Source organism: Streptopelia decaocto (genome assembly GCF_964273445.1).
Source record: "Streptopelia decaocto genome assembly, chromosome: 4".
Taxonomy (NCBI): domain Eukaryota; kingdom Metazoa; phylum Chordata; class Aves; order Columbiformes; family Columbidae; genus Streptopelia; species Streptopelia decaocto.
In genome coordinates this window covers 2488519-2502473 of record NC_138658.1, presented here as the reverse complement: position 1 = coordinate 2502473, position 13955 = coordinate 2488519, and the positions used below count along the sequence as shown (strand labels likewise).

The following is a 13955-nucleotide window of genomic DNA, read 5'->3' as shown; positions in this document are numbered from 1 at the left end:
TTTAACCCTGTGGTCTTGATAGGAGCCAAGCAGAGGAGAGCGAAGATGAGCTCTGGCTACCGAAATAAATTACAAAAGAACTTATACTGACTGAAGGTGATTTCTGTATTTTCAGTATAACAGAATGAAATATGAACAAAATGCATTTATGAAAATATTGCTGAGGTATTAATATTTTATAGGCTGCATTAAAAAAAAAAAAAACAAACAAACCTAGTTCCTTTGTTTTGGATCCTTCTGCCTAATATGCTGTTAACCTAGATGTGGATTTTGTTTATTTACATACATATGCAAATATTTTCAATATTACTTTCTATTCCTACCCCAATTCCATCAATATGCAGCATGACTAATTTCTGTCACTTTCCATTTTCTTGCTTCCATTAATCTGGAATTAAGAAATTAACGTTGACTCCACGGGTAATGATATGTACTAACATGTCTCATAAGTATTCATATGTTCTCCTAATAAATTTTTAATCTTCCTTCAGATCTGTAGATGAGAATAAAATATGCACATCGGTATTAACAATTCACTGTGATATGTATCTCATAGGCTGATTAGGCTGTGCATTTAAATTAGGCTTGCAAATAACTATTATACTTTGGAATCCTTTTTGTTATGAAGAATAGGTGTTTTCTGTGTTGGACCGTGTGCTATTACGTTTGACGAGCCACTTTGGTGGTTTGCAATGAATGACTTGATGTCTAGAAGGGCTTTTCAGCCACAGAAAAGAAACTTCCCGTGGAGACACTGCTTTTCTCCAAAGAACATGCTCCATACCCACCAAACAAGTAGTTTCCCTTGTCATTAAAAGGTAATTTATTAATCTCTTAACAGAAAAAGTCCAATGACAAGCAAAGCTTTTGTTTAGAAATGGAGAATGTGGAATATTTTCGTTACTCCGGGGATGTTTTACTGAAGTCCTTTGGCACTTGGTGTTGTGCGCAAACTTGAGGACCAAAGGGGATTTTCCTCACAGGAATTTATTCTGCAGGATACGTTCCAAAGCTGTAAATCTCTGCGTGTGTGTCTGTTTCAAAAGCCTGTTGGCCGATTTTCCGTGATAGTTATTAGGAATCGCTACCTTTTGAGATTTGTGGGAAAAATTTCAATGCGTAGAATATGAGTTGTTGAATGCAGTGCTAATGTTTATTTAGAAAGAGTTTGTATTATGATACAAATAATTTCGGTACTTTCAGATTGTACCTCAGTAATTTCAGATTGTAATATAGTCCATGCTGAGAAAATGAAATGCTTTTCATATGGATTTACCTTAAAATCTTTGGCTGTTGATATGTATTAGTTATCATTACAAAATATTTCTGTTTTACCTTTTTACCTAATTATTTTTGATAGATAATACTTCCATAAAATATTACAGGTAATTTTTTAATGGAAATCTTTCTTGAGTAGTTTTGTTCCACAAGACAAAACAGAAAATAAATTACCATATTACTTTTGCAGGTATAGCATGCTGTTTCTTCCATAGCATTGTCCAGTCTTTCAAACATACATATATTAATATTGGCAGGTTCTCAGTTGCTTCTGGCAGAAAATACATTTATGTGCTATACTTTTGTCTGCAAAGTACACATTGAAGCGATACTTCTCCAAGTCCACCATTTGTAAGCCGCACTTCAAAATTACACACTACGTGTACATACACAAGTGAGATAGTTTTACATTTTCAAATGCTTATCCCTTCAAGTTCCACCAATTTTTGTCCTTGGTGTAGGATGGGGAAAGATTAAGTCAGCTCTAAAATGGAATGCAAGTGGCATATGATCCATACTAAACACCCGCTTTTTTACTTTGCTAAAAAAAAGGTAATATTTGTAGGAACTCAATTGTATTGATCAAAAAAAAAAGAAGAGCAAAACATCTGAGTAGATACACTGATGGATGAGAAGCCACTAATTAAAACAACACTTTCTAGCCATATTAACAGGCGTGGAGCTCTATGTGCAACAGTCTCGTGCATCTGGAGTCTCAGTATGGCATAAAATAAATTCTCAGCATGCAGGTAACTATGCTTACATTTACCTTGAAAAGAAAAGCAAATTGGTTTTATTCTGGTATCTCTGGGAGAAAATAGAAAAATCTGGGAAGCTAGAGCCGTCTCAGGTCATTCTTGGTCATGTATGGACAAAGCCCCGGTTGGATTTTCAAGATGCTGGTGTCTCTGGGAATTCCGGCACAGCTGGTTCTTAGGGAAAGGACTTGGCTTTGTTCTTTGAGTACTTTGTGTGGGTATTTACGTGGCCACTAAGGAAAGTGCCGCTTAGATTGAAGTTCTGCTCCTTAACCGGTAAAAGCAGAACAAGAGCACTCATGATTAACATATTCTAGGTGTTTGTTAAGCATAACAAATTGCATTTTAAAACAGAATGTTTCAACTCAGGGACTTTTGTTTTTTACTTTGAAAACTGAAAAATACAGATTCATTTTCTGCTTGTGTGCTGTGGGGTTTTTTTAAGCCTACTTGTACAAGCACTTGATCTAATTCACTGTTGCCAGAGTAACATAAAACTCTAACTTGAGTATTTGGCAGGCAAAAAAAGAGGAATTGACTGTCAAGTATTTTGTGGTTTAGTAGAATTGTTGTCGGTCTTTATTTTGTAGTTTGTTGGGTTGTTGTTGTCCCTCTCGGGCTGTAACTGGTGTCTGCTCGAATGAAAGACTGCCGTCAGTTGGAAATGTTGTAGCTGTTAAAGCTGTGCCTTCCAACTTCTTGAATCCACAAAGCACTTTTTCTCACAGCTCTTGTTCTCACTGTGGAGTTAAAGTGCTTGTTTGAGGTTGTACAGATGGCATATGGTTTGCAAAAACTTGTATATGAGTGTTTTAAAGATTGTCACTTCATAATCGTGTTATGAAGGATCAAGCCAAGTATTCAGCACCAAGTTTGCACTTCAAAAATGCTTTGAGCAATTGTTTAGAACGTTATAAGCCATCTTAGGCTGGGGTTGGATTTGTTTGGTTTGAGGTTTAGTGGGTTTTTTCTTGAGTCAATAGGGCAGATTTTGAAATATTATTGTGGAAAACAGACATTTATGTTGTACCAGGTAACCTCCAGTTTTCAAATGTTAATGCAGCAGTTAATTCCAGAGTGGTATCAAACAGCATGTAGTGGAAAGTAGCAGATTCTTTGCTAAATTCATTAATATGAATTTAGAGAAATAAAAGTGGGGATCTATTTTATTAGTATGTATTTAAAATTCCTGGGAGTTTCTGCATGTTAAAGGTGGAGATTTTCTCAATGTTCTTGCAGTAATATGTAATACTTGCGGCTTTCCAGTTCACTGGGGGCACCTTGTTACTGTCAGAATTATCAATAACTATTATATAATTACTATAATTATATAATTTATAATGATTGTTATAAATTATCAATTTCTAGTAGGAACATGTATCTTATAGATCCTTCATTTCTAAACCATCACATCTATATCTTAAACTTTTTAAAAGAATAGCCAAGCACAGATACGCGAAGTAGTGATCTAGTTACCAGGCGTCATGTTTGGCCATATATCAATATTCTGGCTGCCTCGGTTCATTTCTACATGGGAAACCCGAAGTTTCAGCTTCCGTTACATTAATTTTCACAATTTTTTCATCTGATATGTAGCCACACCTTACTTTTTCTCTTCTTTATTAATCTCTCAAGACATTCCAAAAGATAATTGTTACTTAATCATTCATAAAGTGCCATTTCTTTCTCCTTTTATTCATTGCCATTGTCAAGAACAGTACAATGGTTTAACGATAGTTGGAGGGGTTTTTCTTTCAAGAGTGCTTCATAGCTGGAAAATACCTGGGTTTTTTTGTTGTTGTTGTTCCATTTATTCAACTCTATGTACTGTATCTGTTTGGATGAAATATCTGCTAAAAAAGGCGCTTTATGACAGCATAGCTAATGACTTATTGCAATTCTCACTTTCTCACAAATGGAGAAACTCCATTACACATAAGGAAGGATAACATGTAAGAGTAATTTAACAACACATTAGAGCAGAAGGCTTGAAATCTGTGTTTTCAGCAAAGGCTGGGACTGGTTGTTCATTTGTTCTTTATAATACCCAGGTTTGACTGAATGCTTGTGCTCTTTACAGACCCAAAGCTTAAATGACAATGAGCTCAGAGTAAAATGTGGGGTAGATTGTAGCCATTTTGTAACTGCGTTTAGTTCAATAACATGAAATATCAGTTATTCCCTAAGGTATTGTGTAGTTGTAGATCATAAACTTTTAGCTTAAATTAAACATCACAGCTGGTTGCCTTAATTTGATCCATTATAGCACAAATGTTTCAACAGCTTGACTAAAATGAACCATACTGCAAATTCAAAAGAAGAGCGAAGGTCAATGCACATGGTGCCTTCTGATTTGCAGATTTCCTTTATTTGGATATTTTTAATGTGTTCTGTGGAATTTAGTGGAATAGAATTTGACAGGATAGAACAGATTAGCAAAGGATGTTCAATCGGTTTCACTTAAAGATACTACACTATAATAAGGAAGACCAAAACAGTTTAGCCACCTCAAATTTTCAGAAGGAAAGTAAATACAGACTATCTTCTGGGTTCTTTCATACATGTTTATATAGAAGTGTGTATTTAATGTAAATCATAAACTTAATTTCTAATCCATGTATCCCATTAAACTGTATTGCTTTTTAAGAACAGGAGTCAGTATGGCTGCCGTCCTGCCCACATTTCAGGGGTTTCTTAGTTGAACGAGAAATCTGTTCATACAGCAAGTCTTTTATTACAAAACAAAGCCCATGAAAGTGTTGCTGATAGGTTTTCTGCTGGTTGGCATTGATGTGGAATTCCTTTATGTTTTTGGTTAACAAACAATGGCTGGATCTCCTCCATTACAGTCTTCCATAGTTCCCTGAATTTCCAGATACTTACTTTAACCATTTGTTAAAACGTTTTTTCTTGTAACATTAAACCAGCTTTTTTCTTCACTCCTTATACACTTTTTTCTTCTTGCCTATTTCTTTGCTCTTGCAAAACCAAGTATGATTTTTCTTTTCCCCCAGATATGTCTTATGTGGAACTTAAGAAAACATTACAATTATGTGTTTAGATGATTAACACAGTGTAATAAAGCATAGCAGGAATAATTATTGAGACACTAAATCCCTCTGACTGTAAAGTAAAGCCTCTATTTTTTAAATTGCAAGTACTTGCAAGTTTCTCTTTTTAACTTCAATACCAGTGTGGTATTAGGAATATGGTCCTTAAAGTACTTTGACACCTGTGTGAAATTCAGAATAGGGTTTTTCCTGTTTTGCACCTGAAACCCCAGTGGTGATATAGCGATTTTGGTTGATAATATTTGGTTTCACAATGTGGTGCCCAAGTTCAAATGTGGTGCTAATTCAGTGTTTATATCAACCTTAATTGGCTTTACCCTTTGTAGATTCAAGACTTGTTGCCATAATGTGAATTAATGACCTAAGGCAACACTGCGTTAAAACATTTTCATCCTGTTTCTTTCCACCATTTTAATAATGGAGAATTTAATTGAAAGTTACTGTGTTAATAAGAAAGAAAAGGTACATTCATTAGCTTATTTATTGGATTTACTTCAGTCTATAAAAGAAGAGTTACATACCTCTAATAACAGCTGTTAAATATTTATGTAAATAAAAATAAACAGACTGTGTTCACTGGATTAGGTTTTTTTCACAAAGCACCTGCTCTCCAATCTCTAGGATATGGTTTTCATAATATTTTTAAAAATATCCTTCATTTCCTGCAGTTTGATTCCTTGTGTTCGTGTTTATTTTTTTCACTTCTGTGCTAGTGTTTTACTTTTTCATTTGATTTGCTTTTGCTTGACAGGTTGACAGCAACAATTGTTGCTCATTGGCTTTTGAAAACTTAATTCAGTTGGTGACAGTATGTTGTGTTGTGAGTATGTAAATGTTATTTTAATCTGATGCTATAGAAAGTAAAGTACTTAACTCCGCTTTCTCGTCTCTTTTGGTTTAAGGGCATGAATTTATCACACAGCCAAGTTTTGGAGGCTGATCGGCTTTTTCATCTTGTTTTTTTTCAAGCATGTGGGAAGATGTTAATGTTTTTCTCCAGGATTTTCCACAAATGGTTTTAATTGGATGTTGCAGTGGAGCACTTTGTCATTTGTGTTTGTGACTAAGACATGATGTTGTGGTTGTAGTTTGCAATTGCAAAAGGAGTGTAAAGGGTACATGTGATTTTGAAGCTTCTTTTCTTGGACAAGGAAGGAAGCGATAAGCTGAATATGCTAACCTGGCAGATTGTAGCAACACGGTACACTTGGGGAAATCAGAATTATTGTTCTTTGCAGAGTGGCATCCTTATACTACCGCTCAGTAACTGCAGGGAACAGGAATGCAGAGATGGATAAAGAAACCATCTGTGTAAAGCAGTCAGTCGAATCCCAAGAGCAGACATGACAGAAGGGAGTATGCCAACTATGTGACCTGTACTGCAAGGCAGTGTGGTAGAAAATCATTGGTATAGAACATTGAATTTCTGGTGCCTACCTTTCTGAACTGCAAAATGAATGAAACTTGAAGAGAAAAGGGTGCATGAGAGAAGTCTGGTACAGTACAAGGCCTTCTCTCCCTTTTGACCTTGGCTCTCTCATTATGTCCAATTTAAAGATTTCCCTGCCACGGTAGCATCAAAACCAAAGCAATTTGGAGCATTTTATTTTTTCTTTCTGAACGTTTATCACTAAAAGTGTGTGGTAAATTCAATTTAAAATCTTTAGACTTTTCCAAGAGTGCAAAGGAGATACTTACACTTAACTGAGTGTAACTTAAGTATTCGAGGCTGTTGTAATATTGATGTTACATTGATATATTTGCCCAGGGGCACTGGAGCTGCAAAGTGTATCTCCTGCTAGTTAGGGACAGCAAACTTTGCATCATGTTGAGAAGGTTGCAAAACTGTTGAAAGCTGAGGTCGTCTCACAATACTTATAGAGCTGGATCGTGTAATGGTGTCTTTGCAGCTAAAAGTGATTTGGGCTACAACTTCAGGAGTGGGTTTTACCTCTTTAAATGATATCAAGAATATAGCAAGGTATAATGGTGCATGGCTTCCATCAGTGGAAGACAGCACCCGCCAGCCACCATCACTGGGATGATCTTTTTCACCTATGTAAATGCGCATATATATGTGTGTATTGAGAAAAATATTATAATAAACGTAGTCTTTTTGTGTCCTGTGGGCTCTGCACCGTGCAGGGTCAGCAAACAGCATAGACCTGTATTTTTTGTTCTGGCCATGATGTGTTAAGTTTCTAGGAATCAGCACCAGCTGGCTCCCAGGACATAACTTGCAGAGGACTCCATCTCTCAAGGATTACTGACCTTGACTTAAAAGTTTACAGGCACATTTAGGACATACTATAAAGCAAATTATTTTGTGATGGAGAAAACGGATGCTCCCTTTGCTGTGATAAAAAAAAAAAAAAAGGCAAAGAGAATACACTATGTGTTTGTATTTTCTTGCATCACGATGTTCTTAAGCCATAAAAGTGTCAGTCCAAAGCCAACTTTTGTAGTGAATTGAATCCCATTTTTGTCTTCCCCGTGACACCTTTACTAAGAACTCTGAAGAGAGTGCCAGCCCTGGCACTTGAGCAACAATTGCTGTGACTGCCCCCGGAGTTGTAATGAAGGGGAGACCTTGGATTTCAGGGTCACACATGTCAGGAGCTGAAGTCTAAAGGAAAGAGCAAAATGTCTCACTGGCAGAGAAAGAACAAAGGTTGTTAGTCATCCTGTAGCAGGGACGGAGAGGATCAGAAAGAGGTACAAGTAGGGAAGGAATAGGTCTACTAGGAGAAAATACGAATGAAAAGACACGAGATGAACTCAGCTGAATAGAACAGAGAATTTTGTGTCTGAAGTTCAGCTTTGTAGTGTTTGCATCCTGTTCTTAACTATCCTGATCATAAAGAAGTTGGATTGGCAATTGTGGTCGGTTTGGGTTTTTTTTGGTGTTGGTTGGTTGTTTTTGTGCATGTGTCTGGGTTTTTTTTTTGTGGGTATGTGTTGTTTGTTTGGTTTTGTTGTTGTTTTTCCCCATTGCAGATGAATGGAGCTGAGCTGAATATATATCATAGGATCAGGTGCCACACAAGATCCCTGTAGTGCCTTCAGAGAACGAGCTAAGACTAGAATAGAAATTAAATCCACTCAGAAGAACACAAATGAGGAAGATTCATCTGTTTGTAATGTCTACCACAGTCCCTGTGGTAGAATTGGACACTTAGGCTGCCAAAAACAATTAAATCTTTCGCAGGTTGGGTGCAGTTTTGCGCTTCAGAAAGCAGTCACTGTCTTTCTTGACTTTGACTTGTGCGTACATTGTGATAGGAAAGCAAACGCTGTCTCAGACAGGATTCAGCTCCCTTCTGCATCTTTACAAGATACTGTAGCGTGTAGAATGTGTTGAGAAATGAGACACCTTCCTAGGCAACGCCGGCTTATCTAAAAGCAATGTTCCAAACAAATCCTTTTTTGGGAGTGGGGACACATCAGGAGCTGAGACAGCACTGGGGCAGCAGCAAACAACACTTGTTAAAATTTTAGCAAAACAATGTGATCACCAGTAGTGTACAATCAGGCTGATTATGAGCAAATAAAGAGTTTATTTGGTACGTTGAATTTATGTTATGGTATAAACTGGCTATTAATGTTTCTCAAGTGCCATCAGTTCACCTTTATCTCTTTTTCGCTTTTCTGAGACAAAATGAGAATTTATTCCCACTTTCTCTGAAAAACTCTGTAAGATACTGTCGGGGTTGTCTCTTTAGACTTGTGTAATGTAATTCTTATGTTGTTATGCATATATCAATATATCAAACACTTTTATGTGACCTCTGCTTATGATCATGATGGTAAGTCATCTATTTGGTTCCATTATAGCGTTAATCTTGGGACCATAGCAGTGTGTTTTGCTTATGCTACATGACAATGGGAAATAGAGGTCTAGTTAGCACTTCCTTCAATGGCAAGAAATGGTGCTTTTAGAAGTGAGAAAAAAGGAGAGATCTGTTTTCAGTACTCTTTCCTGAAAATCATGCAAAGCTTCCAAAAACAGCAAGAAAAAACTTATTTCAGCTTCTTTTTGCTATAGTTTCTTTGTACATGTGCATCATACCAAAAACTAGACTGTAACAGTCGCTTTCCTCGCACACTGTCAGAATTGTTAGTAGCTTTTGTGGGTGCTTGGAAAATTACAGCTTTTATATGGTGATGAAAATATTTGGCTACACATTTTCCTTATCAATTGAAATCAACACGTCAATGCTATAAATGCTCAACTAAGTTTCAGCATCTCGGTGATTTGCTGTGGAATTCCGAAGTCCCAAGATTTCCTGAAGTCAAACTCCCATCATGGAGAAAGTTTCTGAATCAATTAAAGAACATTTGCAAGAAAAGGAGATTGATGTGCTTCTCTCCCATCCTCTGCTGGAATGCTCCTGTGTCGTAGGCGGTCAAGTATCATAAAAAATACAAAGGCTGCTTTGCATTGCTTTGGTTTTGTAAAAGTGAAAGCAAATTGTGTTGCCTGATCAAAACAATTCTGCTTTGGCAAAGCAATACAAAGCTGCCGAATATTACTTGTGAGCCTCAGGTGTGCAAAAGTATTTGGAATATCATGATAATGCATAGTAAAGCATGTTGGTTTTGTTTTATGGAATTAAATATGACGCACCATGCATTATATTTTGGTATATCAATTGAGGTAAGTGAGTAAGAGTGGAGGGCGGCATGAGCGATGAACTTCAGTTCAGAGTAAAAAGGTATCTAAGGTGTCAATTACTGGCAAACCCCATGCTTTGGCTTCCCTGGAGGGCAGGTTCACAAAGGGTAGAAGTGCTGTTGGGGCATTGCTTAAGCAAGTAATTGCTTGGAAAAAGTCTTTGTGGTGCATCTGAGAGCCTGGTGTAGCGGCTGGAGCTTTTTCATGAGCAATACAGCTCTGTTGCTTGGACCGGTTAGTATAATGACTGGTTAGTAATAAATTATTATTGAGGAACAGGTGGATAGGCAGCACGACTGCGTGTGAATCTGCGCACTTGATGGGCTCCATGTGAGCACAGAACAAGAGCAAGTCACAATTGTTCTGGCCTGGCAGCGCGGAGCCCAAGTTGGTGGTTCTATCCAAAACGCTTGCCAGAATGTACAAATATCTTGTGGAATAATTGGCACGATGTCACGGAGGGAAAAACTCCAAGAATGGCAGCTGTGGGTTGTTGTCAGTATTGCTGGGTATGTTTACAGTGATACAGGGATCACGCATTGATATCAGCAAATAAAACTGCAGACTTATTTATCACAAAGATTGGTGCATGTTTATGTTGATTTCTGTGGTGGCAGCAATTATTTGATTTATATGCTTATTTTTTCTATTAATTTGACCAACAAATTGTCAAAATCTGCCCCATGCAGTTGTTGCTGGGATGACTTGAAAATGACCTTTTGTAGTATATGCTTCCAATGCCACTAACGTGGATCTCATTCCTCGGGACAGCAATCCATAAAATTATCATAAACACTTAGCTGTGTGAGGTTTAATTAATACCAGAAGCCTTCAATAAACATCAGTTGCAATTTGAAATGTGCTGAGTTAATGGTTCCCGGGCTCTGCCTAATGCGCGTGCCATTAAATCTCTGTGCAAAGTGGCTGGCGCTGACACTAATCACATCCCACCCAAGTCTCTGCGTGTACGGAGGGAAAAGAAACTGCGGAGCAACAGGAACATTTGACAGGGAGTGCACTTAAACATCTCCACTTAGAGGCCTGAAGGACTAAGTGTGTAACAGCATCATTTCACATGACAGGGGAGGAAAACATAACATGTTAACCAGTGCCTATAATTTTGAAAGTTATTTTATCAACTTCCATAGGTAAAATGTTATAGTAAATGTGTTGCAGGATCATCTGTAAGTTATTGCTGTGGGATTTTCGTAAAGTATTGTGTTTGTTTAAATAGAGTTTCCTTCAGTGAATACTGATGGTTACAAAAAAAAATGGAAGAAAATCATGTGTGCCATGAAAGTGATAAAATCCCCTAAAAAGGGATAAAGGAAGAAAAAACCCAGGGATATAAACTGGGTGCTGCCTTTGTTTGCTGAAGTTGCCAGGTTTGCGTTTGTTTTCGTGTTAGTTTTGTGTTGTGTGTGAGCACAACTGCCAGCTGAATCATGAGCACTCCACCAAAATCCATGAGGTGGTGGTATGTCTGGATGAAAGTACAAGTGCAGGAATAATCTGTCTAACCCATTTTGGCCTAATCTGGGTTCTTACAGGAGTTAATTCTCTCTGTGCTGTGAGAAGGGTAACATGCTACTCTCATGAGACAAATACTTGAAATAAATATGTTTATATCCTTGTTTAAGGTGTAGGACAGTAATTTTCTAACGTGCAGTTGTTTATAAAAACTCTGACCACTGGGCTTGTGTGGCTTATAAGAAATTTAAATAGAGACTTGACATGTCTAATCTCCATTTTCAGCCAGTAACCTTAGAAAAAGCACAATTTAAATGAGGTAAAACCTCATTCTTGATTAACACCTGGATAATACTGTGTTTTGATAGAAATCAAAGCAGGAGGGACATAGTCCTTAATTCCAGATACTCTACTTAGCATATGTATAGGGCTTTGCATTTGTGTTTTACAGAACAACTTACACTTTGTATAAGGGTCCGATGTGAAAGCTATGAAACATCCATTGAAACTCCATGTTGTTTTGGTCTCTGTCATTTCCAGTGATTTGACAGAACGGGAACCCTCACCAAAACTTCTGTTTGTGCATATTACAGTGCATTCCCACCAAACTGTCCCTTATTTTTCTCGTGAACGATGGGCTGTTCTTGGGGACGGTCGCTCCCATTGCTGCTGTGACTCCAGAGTAACGCCTCGGAACTTGCGATGGCCTTTTTGCACCTTGGTTGTTAGTATTTCACCTGTCGAGTGTTGGTCCGTGCTGGAGGTGCTTTCTTAGCCTGTGCTCCAGAGCTTTTTCAGGGCTTCACAAAGCGTTTGCAAGTGTGATGTGATTCAGCTGTACCACAGCTGATCACTAGAGCTACGCTATATATGTTGCGTTTTTCCCCCAAATTGAGACTCAAACCAATAGGGATTCAATTTCTGTTGAAGTAACTGCCATATAGTCAATTCTGGAGCTTATTGTAGCCTGCAAATTAGAATAGATGTCAGAGAGCAGGTTTTTGTGCTGCTTATTATCCCTTTGCTCTCGCTGCCTAACTGCTGCTGTTGATTAAGTTTAATCCCAAAGCACATCAGAATTAAAAGGCTTTGCATTTTTATAAACCTTTTGAAAAAAAAGCTTTTCTCCTTGCATTCTCTGGCAAATGTAACTTGCTATTCACAGTGGGGTAAATGCCTGAAGCAAGGGAAACAATCGCATGTATGTTGTAAATGCGACTGCGGTGCTGATGCTGACAATCGTATGCTGGTTTGGATGGATGCAGAGAGAAATCTGAGCAGATTTGTATCTTTAATATGTTGTCAACTAGACAAAATAGATTCCTTAGTGACTAAGGCCACAGCTGTAGCGGCCAAGAGACTTCTAGTGCCTCCAAAACAGCTGGAATGATAAGGTTTGCTCTATCATTTAGTGTGACCATTTTCTTTTTGTAATTTGCAATTAAACAAAGCGCCACAAGTCGTCACCGTGCTGTCACTGACAGGAAATAGGGTAAGGGAATGGTCACAGTCCAAACCTATGGAAAAAAGGTATCTTCCAGCTATCTTCCGATTTCAGCACCTCTCAGTGGCTGGTTACAGAAGTAGTAATGAAATAAGTATATAAATAATGACACTCTTGTACTAGAGGCAGTTTGAGATATTAGCTATGTGTGAACTTATTCCCCCGTGAAGGAATAGCTTTATTAGTCATGGCCTAATGCTTTTCACCAGGGCTGCTGAAATACTCCAGTTAGTAACCGCAGCAATTTAAGCAACAGCAAGTGCAGAAAATGTCCTTCCGTGTCGTTTCTATCTCTCTCCTTCCAACACACACACGAGAGGGGTTGTGATAAGTGTTGCTAGCGATGTTGCTATGAGTTGTGTGACTTAAAATAGCCAACAGCTCTTCTTACCTTTTTGCTAATTAGGATGAACCCAGGGAATGAGAATTTTTCACACTCCTATCCTTGTCACCTTGCGAGTGTACTCTTAATGCTATTTATTTTAATAAGAGGGAATAACAACACACAGAAGGGTAAGAAAAGATGTTCATTTGTGCTCTTTTTTAAAAGTCGCCCAGAAGTGCTCTGTTTGTCTGATCTTAAAAATCTAAAAGTATCTCGAAAGTAAATGGTTTTGTTCCTTCTTGGTCTATAGAGAGATTCCTTTCGCTGGCCCACTGCGATGCTCAGGGGTCAGAGCGGCTGACGTTACAGACGGAGGCAAAGGCACCTGTTTTCTTTACCTTGAAAAGGAGGAGGAGAAGGAAGGTCTATTTGCAACCTTCTTACTGCCTAATATCTTATAGGGAAGGTGGAGCTGATTTCTCTCAGATAAACACAATGAAAGGGCAGAAAGCAGGACAATGGGACTGCTTAACCTACGGCTCCATGAAATATCTCAAAAGGAAAGTGGGTCATTAAGGAAGCAGCTTATACTGTACAGGGCATTTCTAGAAGTGATGGTGTGATAGCAATTGAAGGCTGCTGTAGGAAAATAATTTCCAGGTAACTTATTTATTTGTTACGAATTAACATTAAAGTATGCTACTTGGCTTGTAAATATCTTTGTTTGGTTGATTGGCTGTAACTGAGAAGAAGGGACAGGTTTTTAGTTCCAAAAGTCCTTCTCCAGTACCTGGGCACCTGGCAGTTTGTTAGTCTTCCCCATCGCTATTAGCCTAATGGCCAGAAGCAGACAGCGTTAAAAATACCTAGCAAA

At 37.9% G+C, this 13955-nt stretch overlaps 1 protein-coding gene across 2 annotated transcripts in view; it reads left to right on the top strand.

Annotated features, from left to right (window-relative positions):
- The window catches only part of CCSER1 (coiled-coil serine rich protein 1), a 413875-nt gene that overhangs the window by 235195 nt on the left and 164725 nt on the right, over positions 1-13955 (top strand). The window lies entirely within an intron of this gene.